The following is a 21816-nucleotide window of genomic DNA, read 5'->3' as shown; positions in this document are numbered from 1 at the left end:
CACCAGGCGCTGCTCTGGGCTCTGATGATACAGTCGTGAGCCCTGCAGAGCCTCTTCTAGCTCTCAGAGATCACATGGGCTAGTCAGAAAGACAAACACTAAACAGATCGTCACAGCAGCAGTGGGAGGAGAGGCGATGGCCCTGTGAGCAGGCGTTCAGAGGAGCTGGGGCCCAGCGGGGCTTGTTAGGCTGCTGAGAGTGAGGCTGGGGGCGGGGATTCAGGGAGATGGGTCAGAGTGTGCAGTGGCTTTGTTTTCAGGAAGAATGAAAGAGAAATGTTAGTTGAAAATGAGACCAGTGGTAAGGCCGGTGGTTCTTGGAAAACCTGGGGTCCCAGAGCAAGAGGCGAGGTGGAGGTGATGCTGATGCTGTTAGGGTCCAGACCGCGCAGGAGGGAGCAAAGTAAAACATTTTGATCCTAAGCCTAAGTGCATTGAGGAGTCACCGTAAGTCAGCCTGTGTATTTAGCAATCTAGCTGTCTGTTCGTCTATCAAAGGTATCATCTATCTATCTCTAAATCCACCCGTCTATCACGTATTTATCCATCATCCATCTATCCATCCATCTGTCTACCTACCTATCTCTATCATATGTCTATTTATCCATCATCCATTCATCCATTAAATCTATCATCTCTCTTTCTCTCTATCTACCTATCTATCTCTATCATGTCTATCTATCTATCCATCCACCTATCCTCTCTCTCTGTCTCCCTATCTATCTACCTATTTTTCCTGCATCATATATATATGTCTATCCATCCATCATCTGTCTATGTATCTATTTATCTACTTACCTACCTACCTCTATTATATCTATCTATATATAAGTATATATTTCTATATATCTACGTCGATCCATCCATCCATCCTCTCTCTCTCTCTCTCTCTGTCTCCCTATCTACCTATTTTTCTCTATCATATCTGTCTGTCCATCCCATCCATCATTTGTCTGTAAATCTATCTATCTATCTATCTGTCTATCATCTATCAGCAATGGGTTGGGATATCATTTTCCAAGAACACGGGAACAGATTAGAGGGTGTGAAGAGACCACGGGAAGTCCAGGTAGGGGTTACAACAAGAAGTGAAGTTTGAGCTGGGATGGTAGCAGTGGAGAAGGGTGAGAACTATTAGGAAGGAAACTAGAAACACATACAGGTGAGAGACCTGGCCACCTACGTGTCCTCACAGGGCTTTGCATTTCAATCGTTGCCCCATTTGCCCTCTCCTGTCCCTGCTCAGCGCGGATTGCTGATGAACAGGGAAGTATTTGCTCAGGAATCCTGTCACTCTTTTCAGGGCAGGGTCCAAGACGTAAGACCCGGTAGATCTTGGTCAAAACAGGCCTTCTGAAATAGTCTGTGCCCATCTGCCCATGGAGTTGTGGGTCCCTGGGGAGTGTGTGGGCGGCAGCAGGTGACCGACCAAACGGTGAAACTCAGAATTTAAGGAGAGAGGGGTTCGAAACAGCCAGGCGTACTTTCTGAGGAATTGGGTTGTCAGTCTGAGAAAAGACACCCCTTCTCACTGCGCCGCTTCCTCCCACCAAGTGTTCAGCTGCCCCGGTGGGTGCCAGAAGGATGAACGTGCTCTGGGAGAGAGGCTGGCAGTTCTGCTGATGACAGCATGAAAGCACAGCGTCTGCTCTCCGAGGAAAGCAGTGCGGGCTCCCAGGGCTGGGGGGCGCGTGGGAAGCGACCCTGGGACCCGTGAAAGAGCCACTGGGACAGATCCCTTCCTCTGCACTTGCCACCCTGCACATCCCACACACGGGGACAGTGCCACTCGGCCGTGGGCTCGGAACCTCAGCTTTGGCCCCTCTTTCACTTCCCAGTGACTGACAGCCTCTTCTTTCTCCAGGATGCCTTTAACTCAGCAAAGCCCCCTGGCGGACTGTCACTCCTAGGGAGGATCTCTGCAAAGCCGCCTGGTGGAATTACCAGCGATAAAAATGATGAGACCTTTCATTTCTTATCTTTCTTTTTATGGGTTCCCCCTTCGTCAGGCATTTTACAATTTTTTGTCTGCTGCCAGCTCATGCAGCTGGAAGCCAGGAGGACCTCTGGCTACCCCTCTGTCCTAACTGAGAACTCAAGACTTCTCCGTGCCTTTGGCTAAAGTCCTCCAGGAGCATTTTCATGGAGCAGTCTGGGGCATTTGCAGAGCAAGTCTGGCAGAAGCAGTCTCAGAAGGATGTGAGGGTGTGAGTGATGGATTCCTCCCACCCTGTCGGGATCGGTTTGCATTTACATAATGTGCCACGTCCCTGAGGACTGGAAGAAACCCACAGAAAGCTGCCTGCGGTCTAGTCCGTATCCTGACTCCCTCCTCACTGCCTATTACCTTGCAAACTGGGTGATACCTTCATTACCCTGAAACGTGTTAATCCAGGTGCGTTTAAATTTAGCAAAACCTGAAGGTTTTCTGGCTGCTGGAGGCCATTTGTGACTCTTGGCCCCGTTTGCATAATAAGCACTCATATAATAAGTTCATTAGAGGAAAGGTCCAGTCCCTCAAAGGCCAGATTAGTGGGTGCCCAGGAAGTGTGCTTTGCAAGACAGAAGACAGCAGAGCAAAGCCTGGATGTTGGCAGCTCCTGCCCTTCTCTTCCCCCACTTCGTACAGTCCCCACCTGAGAGGTGCCAAGGCCACGTCTCACAAAGACCTTCTAACAGATTGGTGAAGAGCACTGCTTTCAGTCATTCAGACCACTCTCAGCTGTGTGACCCCCCAATAAGTTGCTTAACCTCTCTGAGTCCCAAGAGCCCTCCCCTGTCAAGTGAGGATGACAGTGAAGTTCTTGTGTAGAACTTAGAGATCTTGGGTTAAAATACTTGGGCAGTTATCCAACAAATATTTAGAGCAGGGCCTAGGGTGAGGCATGTGAGACAGGGCCCTGCAAGTACAGGGTTAGATCGTGTCTTTACTTAAAATGTTGGTATTTTGTCCACTGTGCACTTTTTACATTTATTTTGATTTTGTAGACTATTGCATTAAACGTGGTGTATCTTGATGACTGAGTTTTCTGGCGCCCCTGCAGTTTTGTGCCGCACCCTGGTATGGGCCCTAATTTTGAGAATCAGCCATGTGTGAGGCCCTAGGATAATCAGTTTGGTTTGCAGTGGTGTGTCTCTCAAGATGTTTTCAGTGGCCTGGAATAGATTTCTCAAGGTAATGGGTGGAACCCAGTGAGGGCATTTGTTATTTTAGATAACAAGAATCTTTCTGGAATAAGACAGGGTAGGTTCAGAGACTCAACGTCTCAAAGAGTCACGAGACCATTTCTGTCTAGAAATGTTCATTTTCTTGCATTTTATGAGCACAGTGGTGTGGCTCCTAGGCTTGTCCCTTCTCAGTTTCAAGACGGTCACTGTAGTTCCAGTCATGACACATAGAAATGACAAGATTGGCCCCATAAACTCCTCCTGAGAAGCATCAGGAGAGCAGCGGCCCAGGTAGAAGGAACAGGTTCTCACACTCTAGAGTAGGGAAGGGGTTTGCTTGTTGGAGAGTAAAGGGGAGTCATAAAGGGGTACAAGATGGGCTTGGAGTGGGTAGCAGTGGTTGTGGTTACTCAGAGCCTTTTAGGTCGTGATAGGGAACGTGAGAAAGTGTGTGTGTGTGTGTGTGTGTGTGTGTGTGTGTGTGTGTAAACCACTAGAGGGTTTTGAACAACAAAATGACTTTCCAATTTCCAGCTTATTAAAACATCACCAGCTGTTTCGTGGTGATGTGGATGGAGTACCAGGTAGAGAGTGAAGACAGAGACTCTGATTAGAGGACCATTGCTGTGGTCTTGGAGAAAGGCGATGTGGTTGGGACTTGGGTGATGTGAGCAAAGAAGTATCTAACTCACATGTCCAGTCACGTGCAGTGATTCACAGATAACTTACAGGCACAGCTCTTGGAGGGCGGGGGGTGGTGGTGGTGTAACAGGACTGGTTTGGGGTGAGACAAGAAGGTGCGGTGAACACGTGGTCCCTGCTGTAGACAGGGCTGGCACAAGAGTGTGGCTGTGAAGTGATGTAGAGAGAACGGGAGCAGGAGGTCAGGGACCTTTTTTTTTTTTTTAGAAGGGAGATATTACAGCATTTCTTTTATTGTGTTAAAAAAACATAATATAAAATTTGCCATCTTAACTATTTTTAAGTTCATGGTTTAGAATTGTTGACTATGTTGAATATACTCACGTTGCTGTGAAACAGATCTCCAGAACATTTTCATCTTTTAAATCTGAAACTGTCCTCATTAAACACTAACTCCCCATTTCCCTGTCCCCCCACCCCTGGCAACCACCATTCTACTTTCTGTTTCTGTGAACTTGACTATTTTAGATAACTGATATTAGTGGAGTCATATAGTATTTGTCTTTTGGGGGCCGGTTTAATTCACTCAGCATAATATCCTCAGGGTTCATCCATTCTGTAGCATGTGTCAAGATTTCCTTCCTTTTGAAGGCTAAATAATGTTCCATTGTATGTATATACCACAACTTTATCCATTTGTCTGTTGATGGACACTGGGGTTGCTTCCACCTCTTGACTATTGTGAATAGCGCTGCTATGAGACATGGGTGTACACATACATCACCGCATACTTTTCTTTCGCCTGGAATGATCCAGGAGAAGGGGAGAGAATGAGGGTGCAGGAGAACAAGAAGAAAATTGCAAGAGCAGGTCCCTTGAGACTGATGAAGTGCAGGACCCTGAGGGGCACCTGGGCACAAAAGGCTGTCTGTGTGCCCCATTTCTTTGATTACAGGAAATAGGATTCATTCAGCCTCCATGACCTTCCCTGAGTTCCAACAGGGCAGATTCAAGCAGTTGTTAATTAGGGAAGGGAGGGGACGTGAGACAAGGGAGAAACAACCGTCAAGAGAAACAATAGTGCAGCCTTGGGGCAAGGTCCTGGTTGCCCTTCAAGGGATACACACAACAGTATCCTCAAGCTGTTCTGCAGATACCAAACCCCACTCTAGGTGGAAGAAGTTAATGACCAACGATGGTATCCTGCCCGCAAGCACTAGGCCCCAGACCAGTTGGAACCAGAAGGTTGATGATGCTGACTCCCACTTAGCTCACCACCCACCAATCAGAAGAAAGTCCACGAGCTGATCACGCCCTCCTCTTTGAACCATTGCTATAGAACTCCTCACTAGCCCCTCCAGGTCAGGACACTCAATTTTGAGAGCATTAGCCCTCTGTGGCCCCCTTTGCCTGGCAAAGCAATGAAACTGTTCTTTTCTACTTCACCCAAAACTCTGTCTCCGAGAATTAATGCAGTGCCAGGGCTGAGAATTAATTCAGTGTCAGGGTTCAGAGGCCGATTTGGCTTCAAGGACACAAGAGTCTAAGTGGAGGGGCTGATAGGAATAGGGTCAGGGATGCTTCGTCCACAAGAATAGGTGGGGAACCAGGGAGCAGATTCACAGGGAGGCTGGTAGATTTGGTGACAGGTGGGTGAAGAAATTCCTGTTTGAATGCTTCTGTTTCCTAATGAAGTTAGAGATCAGACTGTCGGCTTCAAGTGTGTGTGTGTGTGTGTGTGTGTGTGTGTGTGTGTGTGTGTTGAGGGGGGTGGGATGGGACATCAGAGGTGCCTTCCCGTTAATAGGATGAATGATTAACAGGAAGTACTTGAAATCAAGCTGATGCATCCCCTTATGTGCCAGGCAGACAGAATAAAGCTCAGCTTTGTTGTCAGACAAAAGCAACTCTTATTATCATGGTTGGCGTTCAGAGATAATTCAACTATAGGAGATAATAACACATCAATCAGTCAGGAAATGTTTCACCCAGTAATACCAACAGTATAATGTGCGAGTAATAGACTGTTCTGGACACAACCAGGAATTTTCTTTCACTGAGATACTCCCGTTTCTAGCAGAAGCTTAATGATGATTTTTTTTTTTTCAGCTTCTGTTTGGAGGGTCTGTTTATTTCTTTCTTCCTGAGGAGATAGTGAGATAGATATTGTACATGGTGAGGACTTTTTATTGTTTCTGACAGTTATCAAAGAAACATTTTTTTTTTTTTAGAGCTGGGCCATAGTCTGAAAAATAAACCCATCTGGGATTTTTGAATCAAGCGTGTTGAGTTACTTGTGGCCGCTTGCCACTTGTAGGTTTCAGGGATCCTAGCTGCACTTATTAATGAGGGACGGTTATAACCTGTGTGAACGCAGGGACCCATGTGTTCCACTTTTGGTTTGATGCCACTTCAAGAAATAATAGTCCAGTTTCTGGTGATATAAATCACATCCTTTGTTTGCATTTCTGGAAGATCATCAAGGTGGGGCGGGGGGGTGGGCAACACCTGTTGAAATCCCCTTTACATTCCTTCTCTACATCCCAACTCGGAAACTCTCTAGAGGCTTCCCCTCCACACACCTCGGAAAAGCTCCCTTCCTCATCAAGGCTTTCTAGTCACTCCCTTGACTCCTATCTCCAGGCCACCCTCATAGTCAACGCTCCCCAAAGGCCCTACTCTCCCAGCACAGCTACCTGAGAAATGTGGCTTGTCCTCCATCCTCACGCTATCGTTTTTTTTTTTTTTTCTTTTCCTTTTTTTTTTTGCGGTACGCGGGCCTCTCACTGTTGTGGCCTCTCCCGTTGCGGAACACAGGCTCTGGACGCACAGGCTCAGCAGCCACGGCTCATCGGCCCAGCCGCTCCGTGGCATGTGGGATCTTCCCGGACCGGGGCACGAACCCGTGTCCCCTGCATCGGCAGGCGAACTCCCAACCACTGAGCCACCAGGGAAGCCCACGCTATCGTTTTTTTAAAGCATCATTCCAAAAGAATCTTATTCTCTTTTTGCCCTTCATTCTGGCAGGAAGGGTGCAGCCAGACCTGCTCACACGTTTGCGTTTTGCCCCCATCATGTAAGAAAATGTGGAGGAGAAGGAGAACAGAAAACCATCTTGGCAACTTCTCTGGGCTCAGAGAGGTCTGGGAGGAGTTTCATTCTGCCCGGGATCCAGTGCTAGCTTTGTTGGTCCCTGCAGTAGGACTAAGGTGAAGAGAGGGAGGCATTTACCCTAGTGAAACGACTTAAGAGGGCACCAGGAGACTCAGTAACCAAGATGAATCCTATTTTCATGCAAATCATCAAGATTAATGTCAAAGTCTGATACATAAAGTATCAAATATTTAATTGACAGCATCTGACAGAGTTGAATTAGCAGAGGGCAAGGGAGGTGAGTCATACTAGTGTAGAGTTGCATCATGACTTTAAAATTTTTATATTGATCATCGTAGATTCTTGCATTAATTCGTTTTTAAATAAAAATAGCATTCAAATATCATGCATGCTGATTACTGAGATATTTTGGTGCTCCTTAAGCTTCATGCCATGAGAGAGTACCTCTCTCGCCTCACCCCAATCCCGGCCCTCCTTGTGGCTTAAATTTTCCATCTCTGTGCTTCTCTCTAATTGCAACTTCTTCCTACACCACTTTCTAGTAACTAACTGACTGCGGGCTGCCAGGGGTCATGCCGTAGGACATCTTGATTGAGCTGATATACTAGCCAGCCCCTAGATGGGGCAAGTTTGCTGGGGCAACTTGCCCTGGTCCAATCCAATGCAGTGAGTGTGGAATCCTACAGACCCAGCCATGGCCAGTTGTACAGAAGTAACTATTCAAAAGAGCAGTTGAGAGGGGCAGTCACTGCCCACGCCTGTAGACTCAGCTTCAGTACAGATTTCTCTGGGGGCGGGGGGTATTATTTTATCGGTGCCCAAATTGTGAATGATACTTTGGAGAAAACTGATCAGGTGTGCATTTCCCACTTTCTAGATGACAAAACTGACCACATGGTCGGAATGTGCACAGATGTCCTTCCTTGGCCCATAAGCTTGGAAGTAGCACTGCTCACGTGCTCACTGGCTGAAAGTGTCTTATAGTCCTCATGATCCGATACTGTGTACTTCATGGATATTTAGGAACTTCCTGAGTGAATAGCTAACGATTAATAGTAAAATTAGCATTGACTACGTGCTTACTTTTCCTAGGAGTTCCACATGAGTTACCTCAACAGCTCTATGAGATAAGCATTGTAATTATCATTTCAGAGACAGAAACTGGGGTGCTCTGAGGAAGGAAATCCTCTTAGCTTCCCTGAGAGCAGGGATTTGCGTGTGTGTGTGTGGAGCACACCCGCTCAGCTTCCCCTTCGTGCTACCTCCAACAAGCTCAACCGTTTCCAAGAGTAAATGAAGCTAATTTTATCTTCCGAATCCAGTTTCCCAAGGCAGGCATCTTTTAGACCTCCATGGCTATTGGCTGGATATCCGTCTGCAGTTCCTGACTCAGGACAGACTGATTCCTGCTGGACCCTGAGGCTCCCCATGGCAGGGCCTGACTCATGATCTCTTCAGCTCTCATGCTAGCACAATGCCAGGCACATTAGCAGGCTCTGGGTGAATAGTGCTTGAAATAAATGGAAATGGGATAGTGAAATGCTGAAAAAGGGTGCATCTTTGAAAAAAAAGTCTTCTTTTCCCATAGACAGGATGAATCAAAGGGACCAGAGGCTTGTTTGCAGTACCTGGAAAACATGCTTCCCCATTTGGCCTGAGAACACCGAGAGAGAGAGAAAGAGAGAGAGAGACAGAGACAGAGACAGAGACAGAGAGACAGAGAGATAGACAGAGAGAGAGAGAGAGAGAGAGAGAGAGAGAGAGAGAGAGAGAGAAGGTGCATTTTCTAGCCTCCCCAGAAAAAAACAAAAAGGAAAACAAACTTTCCCCGCTAATGTGGCTGAGAGTTTCTTGCAAGGTGCTTAGCACTGCCTTGTATTTTTCTTTCCTGACTCCTCCAAGTGTGCCCCCCACCCTCCCTTAACCTTCCCTACTCCCCCTGTGCCTGGGTGTCAGTTACAGCTGACTCTGCAGGCTCCAGCCCCCAACACAACAGCCGGGCATGATGTCTTGGGCCCCATGGCATAAGGCAGTGCAGCTAATTAGCCAGGCTTGGCCGTGCCCTCTGCTTCAGCTTGAAAAGCTTCCTGAAAACCAAGTTTCTGGCATTGGAGCACATTGCTTTGTGCTTTCTAGTTCCTCTAAATGTCTCCATTGTGTTACTAACAGTCTCATTCTATGCAAAAACATTGAGATTTTTTTTTTCCTGATGCTCTATTTTCAGCTGGTCTTTGAAATTAGATGTCACTGCTTATATAGAGATCATGATGATGACGACGATGACAGCTAACATTCATTGAGCACATGATACCTGCCCAGGACAGTTATAAGCCCTTGATGCATATTGACTCATTAGATTCTCATAACATGTAGGTTGTATTATTAACCCCATTTTGCAGAAGGGGGAACTGAGGCTTAGAGAGGTTAAGTAACTTATTCATGATGATATAGCTCCTTTTTTCTTTGTTCTAGGTACTACCAGCGTTTTTCCATAAGTAATCTCTTGTACTGCTCTCAATATGCTCATGTTCTTGTAGTCTCCATTTTATAGATTTGGAAGCTGAGGTTTTATGAATTTAAGTAGGATGCCATAAATCACACACTGAGTTTGGAAGACAGATTTGAACTCCAGTAGCCTGGTTCTGGAGCTCATCCTCCTTGTGGCTACCCTCTACTCCCTTTGTCGTATAAGAAATGGCTTCCGTGATTCACGTGGTGCTGCTTTGTTGCGTTATGCCCTTGATGATGCTGCAGGAAGCTATAGGTTGCATTGGAAGTTAGTAGTCTGGCCTGGGGACCAGACACATCTTGGTGGGGATTCCAGCTCTGCCACCCCCCCCCCCCCGACCCGCAAGTGATCTCAGGCAAATCATTTACTTTCTCTGACTTTCAGGCATAAATTCTGAGAAAAGGAGATAATACAAAGGTCATTATGAAAGTTAGAGATAATCTATGTAAAATGGTACCTAGACACGCAACATGATTATTATGAGCTCAAATAAAATTGTTTCGGGCTTTCCTGGTGGCGCAGTGGTTGAGAGTCCGCCTGCTGATGCAGGGGACATGGGTTCGTGCCCCGGTCCGGGAAGATACCACATGCCGCGGAGCGGCTGGGCCTGTGAGCCGTGGCCGCTGAGCCTGCACGTCCGGAGCCTGTGCTCCGCAACGGGAGATGCCACAACAGTGAGAGGCCCGCGTACCACAAAAAAAAAAAAAAAAAAAAAAAAAAATTGTTTTAAGAGTCAGTCCTGAATTCAAATATTGGCTCTAGTATGAGGTGTTGGGGACATTGAAAGGTTATTTACATTCTCAAGTCTCAGTCTTCCCCTCTTTAAAATGTGAATAACAGTCAAAACCAGTACAATAGTAAAAACATCACAGGATTCTATGAGGTACTGTATGATTACGCACCGGGATATAATAGCGTTCAGTGAAGAGTAGCTATTAGTGTAATTATGAACACATTAGTTGAATCTGAGCACGATAGAACCACTGAATTCAAGTTAATGGAAAGTTCTCTGAAGAGAAGAAATAACAGTGATTTACACCTTCTGTTCTTCCCCCTGTACCGTTCTATTGATGGAGGGGGCTGTATGTTGTGATTAATTAAAATCAATACCTTCAAGCAGATACAGTGATGCTTTTTATGAAAGAGGAGACAGAAGGACTGTGGCCTGCTAGAAAGGGGTGTGACTCTTTCCATGACACTTTGAGGAGCTCACACTTCCTCTTGGGTTGCAGAAATAACTCATGTATCAACAGAACATAAGTAAATAAATTGAGGGCATGATCAGTTTCGTGTTGAAGGCTCTGATCACTCATCATAACAGTGGCTGGACATTTTTGAGAAATGCATAGTTATCTTGGTATATCACCATTTTCTCATGCTTACCAAAGAAAGCCAGCTTTGCTTTGTCAGCCTCCTGTGCAGCTAAGAGTGGCCATGTGACATGTCTGGTCACCGGAGGTTTGCCGTGGGCGTCTGCGGAAGCTTTTATTTTTCTCGTGGAAGGGGGCACCTGCAGGTGGCGCTATCTGTCCTTCTCCTGCCCCTTTTCCTCATCTTTTATGGTGTCCATGGTGGGGCAGTAGCCACTGATTGACAACCACATGGGACATTGGCTCTGACATCATAGAGCAGCTGAACCAGTGACAGGACAGGCTACCTCTGAAGTCACATTGTGTGAGAATATTAATCCCTTATTCATTTATACCCTGGCAATTAGGATTTCTGTTATTGGCAACCAAAAGCATTTCTAACTGAAATAAACTAAAAAGGTATTGCAAAATTTTATTTCATATATAGAAGTGCTGTGTGTGTGTGCGTGTGAGATATGGGATGTTAGCTTTTCCATATATACTACTTATTAGATTCGGGGTTAGGTATGAGGACATATTATCATGTAACTATTTATCTGGTCTTTCCTTTTTTTTTCATCTTTTCATTTTCTTCCAAAAGCTCATTTGCCATTTTCAAACAGAGAAAGGTATATTATGAAAAGCACAAAGTTCACTTCTTACTTTTGAAATCCTCCATCTTTGCTTGCATTCCTTGGCCCATTGGCTACCTGTGACCAGAAGAATCTTTTCCAAGCTGACATCTGACACAGGGATCAAAACAGAGTTTTTGAAACAGCTTTAATAAACTTCAGGTGGCAAGTTTTTGCTGAAAAATTCCAGTTATCAAGAGATATTGATATTTCTCCAGGAAGAAAAACACCATGACCAAGGTTCCAACTCTCTTACAGAGAATTTGGAGAGAACAATGAGACCAAAGTGGGGCAGATTCATGTGTGGGAAGGAAAAGTTCAACAGTGATGGTATTTGGTGCTTTTCCACTTAAGTTAACCCTTTAATGGCAGAAGAGACTATACATATCCCCCTGAATGGTGCATCATATAATTTCCTTGAAGCCTTATACTTTATCTTATAGCTCCATGTAAAATTTTCATTGTTTCCCATCAGATACCCACGTTGGTTTATATAACATAACGGGGCTCCCGCGCCGATCACTGAGCCAAATTAATGATGCAGAGCGATGTCCATGTTTACCGTATTGGGTTGTGTATTATCTGGCTTCCAATTTGAGAAGACTGGGAACCATTCTGTAGCCAGAATGCGAGTATCCAGGGACAAGTTTAATCAATTTCCATTTGAAAAGCTTTTTCCAGGTGAGAAGTATCATTCACACATATGATCCCATTTTGATCTCTATAGAAACCCATAGCCATCCTTCGCATAAATGTAGTTTGATTTTTGTGGACACCATTAGTGAGAAAACTGAGTCTCATTTCAGAGTCAGGGCTCGGATCTTGGATCATCAATTGTCCATCCTTAAGCGCTTATACTGCAACAGGCTGCTTCTCATTCGTTAATGAGCATCGTTGATAGGATGGACCCTGGGACGGTCCCAGAGGTGGCCTTGCCCCTCAGTCCATCATCCTATAGAACGGCTTTCCATGTTAATTGCCCCAAATAGTAGTTCCCAGGAGTTGAACATTTGCTTTTCACATATGTGGCCACATTTTGACATTCACAATAAACATGAGAGGTGGGTTTGCTAGCATCCTATTTTGAGAGACGTTGGAACCTAGGCTCAGAGTATGTGGGGAATTTGCCTAACACCACACTGCCGGGAAGTGGACATGGGGGAACTGAGCTGTGGTTTTCTTGTACCCAAACTCTTAGCTAATCACTCCGCAGTTTTCTAGCTGCCAGGGCAAACCAAGCTCCCACCTCCTCCACCTCTGGCTCTCATGTTCCCCATTGTCTGGCCCTGTCACCTGCTTTATCCTGTAGGTGATTGCAGAGCTACTCAGAATCACTAGTAATTGAATTAAAGTGATGTGCGGTTGTCTGCCCAATGCGTTTAGTTCATCACTTCTTTACCTGTAAATAAATTATGAGGAAAGTGGAGAATTATGAGGTGGGGGGACTCTTCAAAAAAGCCAGGGGGGAAAATATCCAAGGTGAAATAATTATCTATTTGCTGCTTCTGGTCCACAGACTTGCCAGCTTTTATACATATATATATATATATATATATATATATATATATATATATATATATATATATATATATATATATGATTATGGAAGATGAAAAGGAGACGCTTACTTCAGCTTTTAAGAGCGATGTAAGCAATTTTACATTGCACTTACTCCCCAGGGGTGGTGCGAAAATGTTTCTAGTAAATTAAAGTATAATAAAAACATTGGCAACACGGCAACGTTTATATTAATTTCTTAATTTTTCGCAGACAATTATAAATCTCGTGGGGGATGAGACAAGGTCTGTGGGTTTCCAGGAGAATAGTGTCGCATTCATAGGCATGGAGGTCTGGTCCTCTGCTGAGAGGTGTGTGTGCGTGATATAGGCTGTGTGGATACTGTGAGATGCAGGTTCTGCTCCTGGGTGAAGGCTAGTGATGCCCAGTGGACCAAGACATCAGGCTGGGAGGTCCAGCTGTGCTGCTAAGTATTAGACACGTTGTCTAATCCTTGAATGGCAGTATGATGTCATGGGTATCTGCACTACATCAGTGTATGCAGTTTGACTGCCTGGGTTTAAAATCCTGACTCCTCCTTTACCTGGAGGAATTTGGTGAGCTCCTTCCTCTGTAAAATGGAACTTACAATGGTATTTATGTCACATGCAAGGTGTGTGAAAAAGCCTGGGTGCTCCTGGCACCGCCCAGCCATCAAACCGACCTGGGAGCATCTCCTACCAGACTTCCAATCAGGCAAACCACAAATATCCTTATGGATGAAGCCGCTGTTAGCCAGGTTTTGTGACTTACATCCTAAAGCATCCTGACTCTTAGTCGTCACTAAATTAGAGTGATGCAGCACTTCAATGAATTCTAGATTCACTGAATCATAGACTATTCATGCTGGACAGAATCTTAGGTCTTTCCACTAAATTTTCTATATAACTTCTTCTTCCTCATCTGTAAATACTTTTTGAGGAAAGTGGAAACTGGAGGGGGGAAATTTTGAAAAATCTATGGGAAAATATGCAGAGTGGTATAATTATTTATTTTCCGGGCAGAGCTGGACAAATCCCAGTGAATTTTCTTTGGTTTGTTCTTTTCTAGACTCAGGCACTTTCCAGGCACCGGATTAGGATAGGTTATTGCTAAAATCTTTCATTAGGCACAGATTCTAATTCCATTTCTCACCTCTGCACTTCCATGTGGTTTCAAGCACATAATTCTTTACTATTTTAATTGTATTTGTTTTCTCTTGCTTCTCTTCTTTTCTAGGCTGCGTGCTACTTGTGAATAGGAGATATAGCTTCTTATTTTATGTCTGTACGTCTGGCACATAGTGAACACTCAATTAGAGATGAATGAATGGATCAAAGAATGAACTAGTGTGTGTTGCTGAAATGTTAATTCCATGGTAGGTTAATAGATGCTACACACACACACACACACACACACACACACACACACACACACAGTTCCATGGTTTAAAAAAAAATGTGGGATACATTGGATGAAAAAGATTAAACCGATTTCTTTTTGCAGGACTTCTTAGTACCTTTAATATGCCATCAATATGAATCACAAATCTCTAGGAGAATGGTATAGAATGAAGCAGCTTCCAAACTCACTGTACCAAAGAAGTCTTCTTTAAAGAATGTCTTGCAGGAACTCAATTTAAAGCATATGCTTATTTCTATATTTTTATTTTACTTTTTTTCGGAAAATTTGCAACCTTTTTCTAACTTTTTATTCTGAAAAATTCTAACCTGGTGGAAAAGTGCAAGACTGTTACAATAAAGCCTGTATATCCCTACCAGAATCACCAGTTTTTAACATTTTACCATATGTGCTTATTCTGTCCCTCCTTCCCTCCCTCTCTCTCTGTCTTCAAATTCTTTTTGGGCATCTTTTCCTAACAATAAGGAGGATATGCTCTGGATGCCACTAGGATGTACTTGTGTGCCTGCCTTTAAGAAAATAACTGAACACGCCTTAGGGCAGATGCCTGTATGTTTCACATGTTTTTGTTGATGATTTATTAAATCCCATCCCAGCAGAATCATAGAATCTCAAGGTGTGGAAGGACCTGAAAAGGCATCCAGTCCAAGCCCTGCTCACCTACCCACCCCTTCTGTACTCCATACCCATATTGTATGCCCTTGGATGCCACTTCTTTTTTCCAGGGCTGGTGAGTCAGGTCTAAGTGGTATGAAACTTGCAAATGAAGCCTTATGGAGATTCTGCCCTCTTCCTGGGCACCATCCAAGTGGTCTATTAGCTGCTTCCATTTATCAAAAGCTCCTGTGGGTGTAGGAAGCCTAATAATAGGAGCTCAAGAAAAGAACAGCATTTTGATAGAGGACTGAAGTGTTTTGCCAACTCTTGATTACCCGTGATAACAAGAATGAGAACCTTGGCCCCAGTTGCCCACAGATTCATTGAATCATGAACTATCCATGCTGGGAGGAATCTTAGGCATCATCTGATACAGCCCCTGCATTTTTCAGACAAGGAAGCAGAGAACAAGAGAGAGTGAAACAGTTGCTTAAAATCTCATGGCTGCCATGGGTTCTGATTTTAGGCCAGATTATTTCCCAAGCCACCAAGCCGATCTCAGAACATTCACAGACAACTTTTAAGACAGACACACATACACAGGCACACACACCTAGGCACACAGGGACACATGTGCACAGACTTATATGCAACCTCATTCATGGATGGAGTTTCTGTTTCCTCCAGGTACTACTCATGATTGGAGGCTACATGACCTCTTGTTTGCAATATAGAAATGTGAACTTGGTAATAGAAACTCCTCCAAATACATGAACATACTTTACTCAGCAGCTTAGCCCCTCTTGCAGCTAACAGAAGGAAGCAGGATAAAGGTGAATATCGTAAGGCTGCTGGGATGACTGTGTGGTCAGTGAAGTAACAGAAGAAATATAGAAATTCAGCTTTACTGAGAGGGTAGCTCACAGCAGTCACATTTTATCCTTATTCAAGCCAGAACCAAAGTGTTTATTATGGCTAGAAAGAGACCCCAAAGGAAATTTGAGTTGACTGAGTGCCAGCTATACACTCTGGTACATATATTATCTTATTTAATCCTCATAATAGCCATATGACTGGTAAAAAAAAAAAAGGTATAGAAAGACTATTACTTACTCCAAATCACACAGCCAGTAAATGGTGAAACCAAGAATTAAATGTGTCCAGAGTTTTTTTTTTTTTCCCCTTTGGTTACAGTCTCCTGGTTGCTGTTAGAGCAGTAAGAACATAGTATCCAAGGAAGAAAACAAATTTCAAATAAAAACACCCCAAAGAATTCATGTTGTCCTAACAGGAGTTATCCTCCTAAATTTGGGGAAATAAACTTACATTTTCCTGTTTGTTTCTTTGGTGAGAGGACTCTCACTTCTCCTCAAAGCCCTATAAACCAATGTTGTCCAATCGGATTTTCTGTGATGATGGAAATGTTCTATAATCTTGCTGTCTAATATGGTAGCTATTGGGTAAGTATGATATACACACAGGATTTCAGAGTCTTTGTAGAATGAAAGAGGGTAAAATAACTCATTGACATTTTAAGAAAAACTGATTTCATGTTGAAATGATAACATATTTGGATACATTTAATAGGTTTTAAAATTAGTTTTACTTTTTTTTTCTTCTTGAATGTGGCTACTAGAAAATTTAGAATTGCATATGTTGTTTGCATGATATTTCTGTTGGCACCATAGATCTAGGTAGTTTGTCTATGAATATGTGTATATATTTACAATTATATTTTTCTATGTATGTATCTATCATCTATCTATTGAAGGCCATGTTATTTTTAAAAGAAACAATATCATATAGTATATAATGATTTATAATTCGTTATCATTTAACAGTGTAATTAGGATTTTTCCCCCCACATTGGTACATATAAATCAACATCGTTCTCTTCAATTACTATATAGCAGTGCTTAAACTGATTTATGAGTTGCTCATCCATTTATACAAAGTGCATGCATGAGTGGATATAAAGTATAGGAAGAGGGACTTCCCTGGTGGCACAGCGGTTAAGAATCCACCTGCCAACGCAGGGGACACGGGTTCGATACCTGGTCCAGGAAGATCCCACATGCCGTGGAGCATCTAAGCCCATGAGCCACAACTACTGAGCCCGAGGGCCTAGAGCCCGAGTGCCTAGAGCCTGTGCTCCGCAGCAAGAGAGGCCACCGCAATGAGAAGCCCGTGCATCGCAACGAAGAGTAGCCCCCACTTGCCACAACTAGAGAAAAGCCCGGGCACAGCAACGAAGACCCAACACAGCCAAAAATAATTATTTTTTTAAAAAAAGTATAGGAAGAAAAGCAGGTGCAGTTCTGGAGAATACAACCTTTTAAGAGGTGGGCAGAAGTGAGCCCTGCACACTGGTTTGAGAATAAAGGGACAGCGTGACAGGACCTACCAGGACAGAGGTACTGATGAAAACCAAGAGATAGAAAGGCCAATGGGAGCTGATCACATAAGAGACCTTCTGGAACTAGCCTCTAGATTGTGTAACTAAAGAGGTGACTGCTCATCCAGGAAGTGAGCAGAAGGGCATCTGAAATAGCATGGGCTGAGGATTAAATGGAAGTGAGGCAACAGAAGCTATGAATATAGACGTACTTCTCTTTCTAGAATCCTATAGAATCTTAATATAACCTTAGGTTGTTGAGGCAGAAAATGAAATTTAAGCCAGAAAGTATAATAAAAGATCGAATTGACCATATAAATGTTTACATGTTTTAAAATGTAATGTTTAAAAATGCACTATAAAGGAAACAAAAAGATAAAAGGCAAACTGGGAAAATGTTTGCAATCCATGTAGAATACAGTTGTTTATTTCTCCTAAATTAGAATTTAAACTTCAGCAGGGTAGATACCATATGCTTTTGGCTCAGCATGTATCCCTAATGACTAACAAACTGTCTGGCGTAGAGTGGGCATTCCACAAACATTTATTGAATAAGTGAATCATATTGGAACTCTCTATTTTGGATTCCCTGGCCTTGCCTTTTCATTATTCTGATGGTAAATTTATAGAAAGGGCACATTCTGTCCCATAAACATTGTCCAGGCTCACCACGTCAAAATATCATCACATGGTAGTGGGTGTGACCTTGGACAAGTTAGTGAAGACTACTGATCTTCTGTTTCCATCTTGGGATAATTCCAGTCCAACCTACTTGGAAAGAGCCAGGAAGAAATACGTACCAAAGAGCCTTGAAAATGGAAAACCACGGTGTACCTACTTGGGATGATTTTTGATAAAATAAAGCTCTCATTTTCCATGGAGTATGGCTAGGTTGAGAAAGGCGGTTCTCCCAATTTATTGTGAATGAGAGTCACTGAGGTGCTCAAAGTTGCCTCTTCCAAGGCTGTGTGCCCAGATATTCTAATGCCTTAGACCTAGGGTGGGCTTTGGCCCTGCGTATTTCTTCAGCTTAATTCGGTAAACGTTTACGAAGGTACATGCGCCTGCAAGTGCAGACACTGGACGGGATGCTAGGGCTACATCATTGGGCAAGATACCCTCTGTACCTTGGGAAGCTCAGAGGGAATTATTGGCACAATAATTAGCACAAATACATGGACATCTCTAACTGTAAAATTAGCCCCTCAGCTGATCGTCCTGGTCTGCCCATTTCTCAAACATTAATGGGCATAAAAATCACTGGGGGATTTTGCTCCAAATTCGGTGTCTTAGGGTCCACTCACAGAGTTTCTGATTCAATCAATAGGGTGGGGATCCCAGAACCTGTGTTGTTAACAGAACTCCCAGGGTTTTGAATGCTGGGCCTCCATCCACCACCCGTTGATAACTGTTGGCAGAGAGCAAAACTTAACTCTAAAAAACATCAGCACTTGTCTTCTCTGCGGTTCAGAATTTCACCCATTTCTCAGAGGAAACAGGTGTGTTTGCCTTTTCTTCTCCACTCCATAGGAAGCTGAGGTTGATCCGGAGGTAGTTTCTTACCATCTCTTCAAAAGTCAGCCGTGGCATTTCTCTGTGGTGTTAAATGCAAAGAAAGAACTGCCGTAAAGACTACGAAAGAGGGCAGTTAAGGATAAAAGCTACATAGTGTGAACCATATGCTGTTGGAGCTGCAGAAGGGCTCCAGAAACCAGCGAATGATTTTGCAGACGAGGCGGCGGGTCCAGTGAGGTCTCCTGAGCGACCGGGGTCCACACAGGCAGCCAGCCCCGAGGCCAGTTTTCCTGACTCTCTTGTATCTGGGTTTCATTTTGTATCCTGTCATGACTGATGACCATTGACCAGAAAGCCTGTTTCCTTCTCTTTCAAACAGAAAAGCAACGTTTCTGATATCTCATCAAAGAGTCATTGCCCATTGCCCATTGCCCAAGCAGGGTGTAGTTAATGAGAAAATTATGTGATTTTTTTTTTTTTTTTTTTTTGTAAATCACAGAATCCTGCTTCCTCAATTACCTCTTTTTAAAATTTTTATTGGTGTACAATTGTCTTACAATGTTGTGTTAGTTCCTGCCGTACAGCAAAGTGAATCTGTTATACATGTACATATATCCACGCATTTTCAGATTCTTTTCCCACATAGGTCATTAAAGTATATTGAGTAGAGTTCCCTGTGCTGTACACTACTCCTTTTCTTTAAATGCAAAGCTGAGAACCTGACACTGGGAGTGTTTCTTGTCTGAATTTCTGATGGATTTTAATTTTGCAGCTGTCATCTGGCCCTCACGGTTATTCCCTGATTTCCTTTGTTAGTCCACTGCGTTCATCTTTGGTTCTACTGTAGGGTCCATCGATGGACTGAACTGTAGCTTCAGTTTTCCTTTCTTTGTCTCACTTGTCGAATAAAATTATTGGAGGCTGAGTGGTATTGAAGCCTGAAAGATGTCTGGTGGCCTGTCAGAAAGGTGCTGGAATTAGAGACCACAGTGATACACACTTTCCTGGGAGTCATGTCTTTTTTTCAAAGGATCCTTCTGATAATCCAGACTTCCAAGTTCACAAAAATAACACATTTATACTATGATAAAGTGGTGAATAGGGCAAACCTTCACTTAGCACCTCTCCATAATGAATGCATTTCCTCTTGTTTGTTGGGAATTCCTCCAGCCTTTTCTTAAATATATTGAAAATCAAGGGATCAACCAGGGAGTGGGGTGGGTGAGGAGTGGGAGAAGGGATCACACTGCATAGAAGAAACAGACTCTGCCACTGGGAAACCTGGTAAAGGTCTTTTCCTCCTTGTAATTTTATTCTCCACCGCGAGCCACATGAGCTCAGGAATATATGGAAAGATTTAAGTTTAATTGTTAAAATTCTGCTCAGCCAGGCCACATCTTCCCCACGATTTGCACTCTTTAGCATTTGTGTGCATTAGGTAATATATTCAGTGTTTCTCGCGGCAATCCAATTTGTGTGTATTTGGCAGTAACCCAGTTCCACGGGCAAGGGTGTGGGGGGCAGGGAGACCATAAATCTGTCAGGGTAGAGCACAGAGGCGATATTGCTGTGTTAGATGGTGTGCTTGCGTGAACACTCCAAAATGCTGGTGAAGCGATCCCACCTCTTTCCCGAAAGCCTCTCAGGGACAAAATTAATGTATCTCATATTGTATTGATTGGAGCCAATAAGTGCCTAAATGATTTGCTGGAAGGCAGAGAGATTATGCAGGGAAGAGGGGAGACAGGCAGCTTGCAAAGAAGTATGTGGTTTAATTACTGGCTGAATTTCGACAATCCACCCCCTCCCTCAGGAATTTAACAAATAGGCCTAAGTGCACTTTCGCTTTTCTTGACATCTGTTGAAATGGTATCTGCTCGCCATGAGGGGAGTCTGGGAATTGGGCTTGGGGTATTGGTGAGATCAGTGAGCCACAGGAAGTTCCTTTCCAGACTGCAAAATTAGAAGGTGGAAAATACCGCATTCGCACTTTAAGGTTAAGCTATGGAGAGCAGAGCTTTATGGAATAGACTTCTGCCCCCAGTTTAATGAAGCCATCTCCATCTTAAATGCAGGGTTAGACATATGTGTCTGTATTCCAGTGCCTTAAAAGCCCAGGTGCTGGCCCACACACAGCACTGAACTTGAAAATTGGATGGTGGATGGGTGAATGCTTTATGCACCTGATTTTGAAAACCCCTCCTAGTTACCTCCCTTTAATTGCATGGTATGAATTGTTAGGAAATTCTCTTATCTTTTAGGTAAACAATAGATAACTGCTTTTCCTTTCTTTTTTTTTAAATGGGAAAAAAAAAAGAGAAGCCAAAACCCAACTAAAATTTGATGTCGACCCCAGCACAAGGAAGACCAATGTGAATCTGCTAGTGTTTGATGATTACATCAATAATTCAAAGAAAATACCGTCCACTTAATCTCCTTTACGCCTCTCCACTAGAAAGGATCCTGGTTTTATTCGGAAAGTCCTAAAGCTATCGTTTTCCTCAGTTCTTTCTGAAATATGTATTTATTTTTTATGCTTGAAATATTTATATATGTTATGGGCCAAATCACATGGAAACCATTTGCTTTCAGAGATCTGATAATCCATTTTACATGGTAGACACAAGACGAGATGTTATCAATAGAAAATTCCATAGTCAACTTGGGAATCTCTTTATCAGTCCATGTCCCTGATTGGGAATTTGATACTTTCTTTGTTAGTTTGTGTATATTAGCCATTCTTTTAAAAAATACATGTATAAATATGTACATATATATTCATGTGTGTGTATACACACACACACACACACACACACATAAATGTCACATATATGGTATCACATAATTGTGACTAAAACTTCCCTTGACTAAGTGGAGAATTAAAATTTCAGAACAACCATAGTCTGTTATCTGACTTCTGTGATGTAGACTAATATC

General features: G+C 43.5%; 1 protein-coding gene across 5 annotated transcripts in view; it reads left to right on the top strand.

The window, feature by feature from the left end:
* RBFOX1 (RNA binding fox-1 homolog 1) overlaps positions 1–21816 on the top strand; it is a gene marked incomplete at both ends in the record, with an annotated part of 1093433 nt that overhangs the window by 401454 nt on the left and 670163 nt on the right. The window lies entirely within an intron of this gene.

The sequence above is a fragment of the Leucopleurus acutus genome (assembly GCF_964270905.1).
Source record: "Leucopleurus acutus genome assembly, chromosome: 16".
Lineage (NCBI taxonomy): Eukaryota > Metazoa > Chordata > Mammalia > Artiodactyla > Delphinidae > Leucopleurus > Leucopleurus acutus.
Note: the sequence above shows the minus strand (reverse complement) of the source record. Positions and strands in the feature narration are given on the sequence as shown.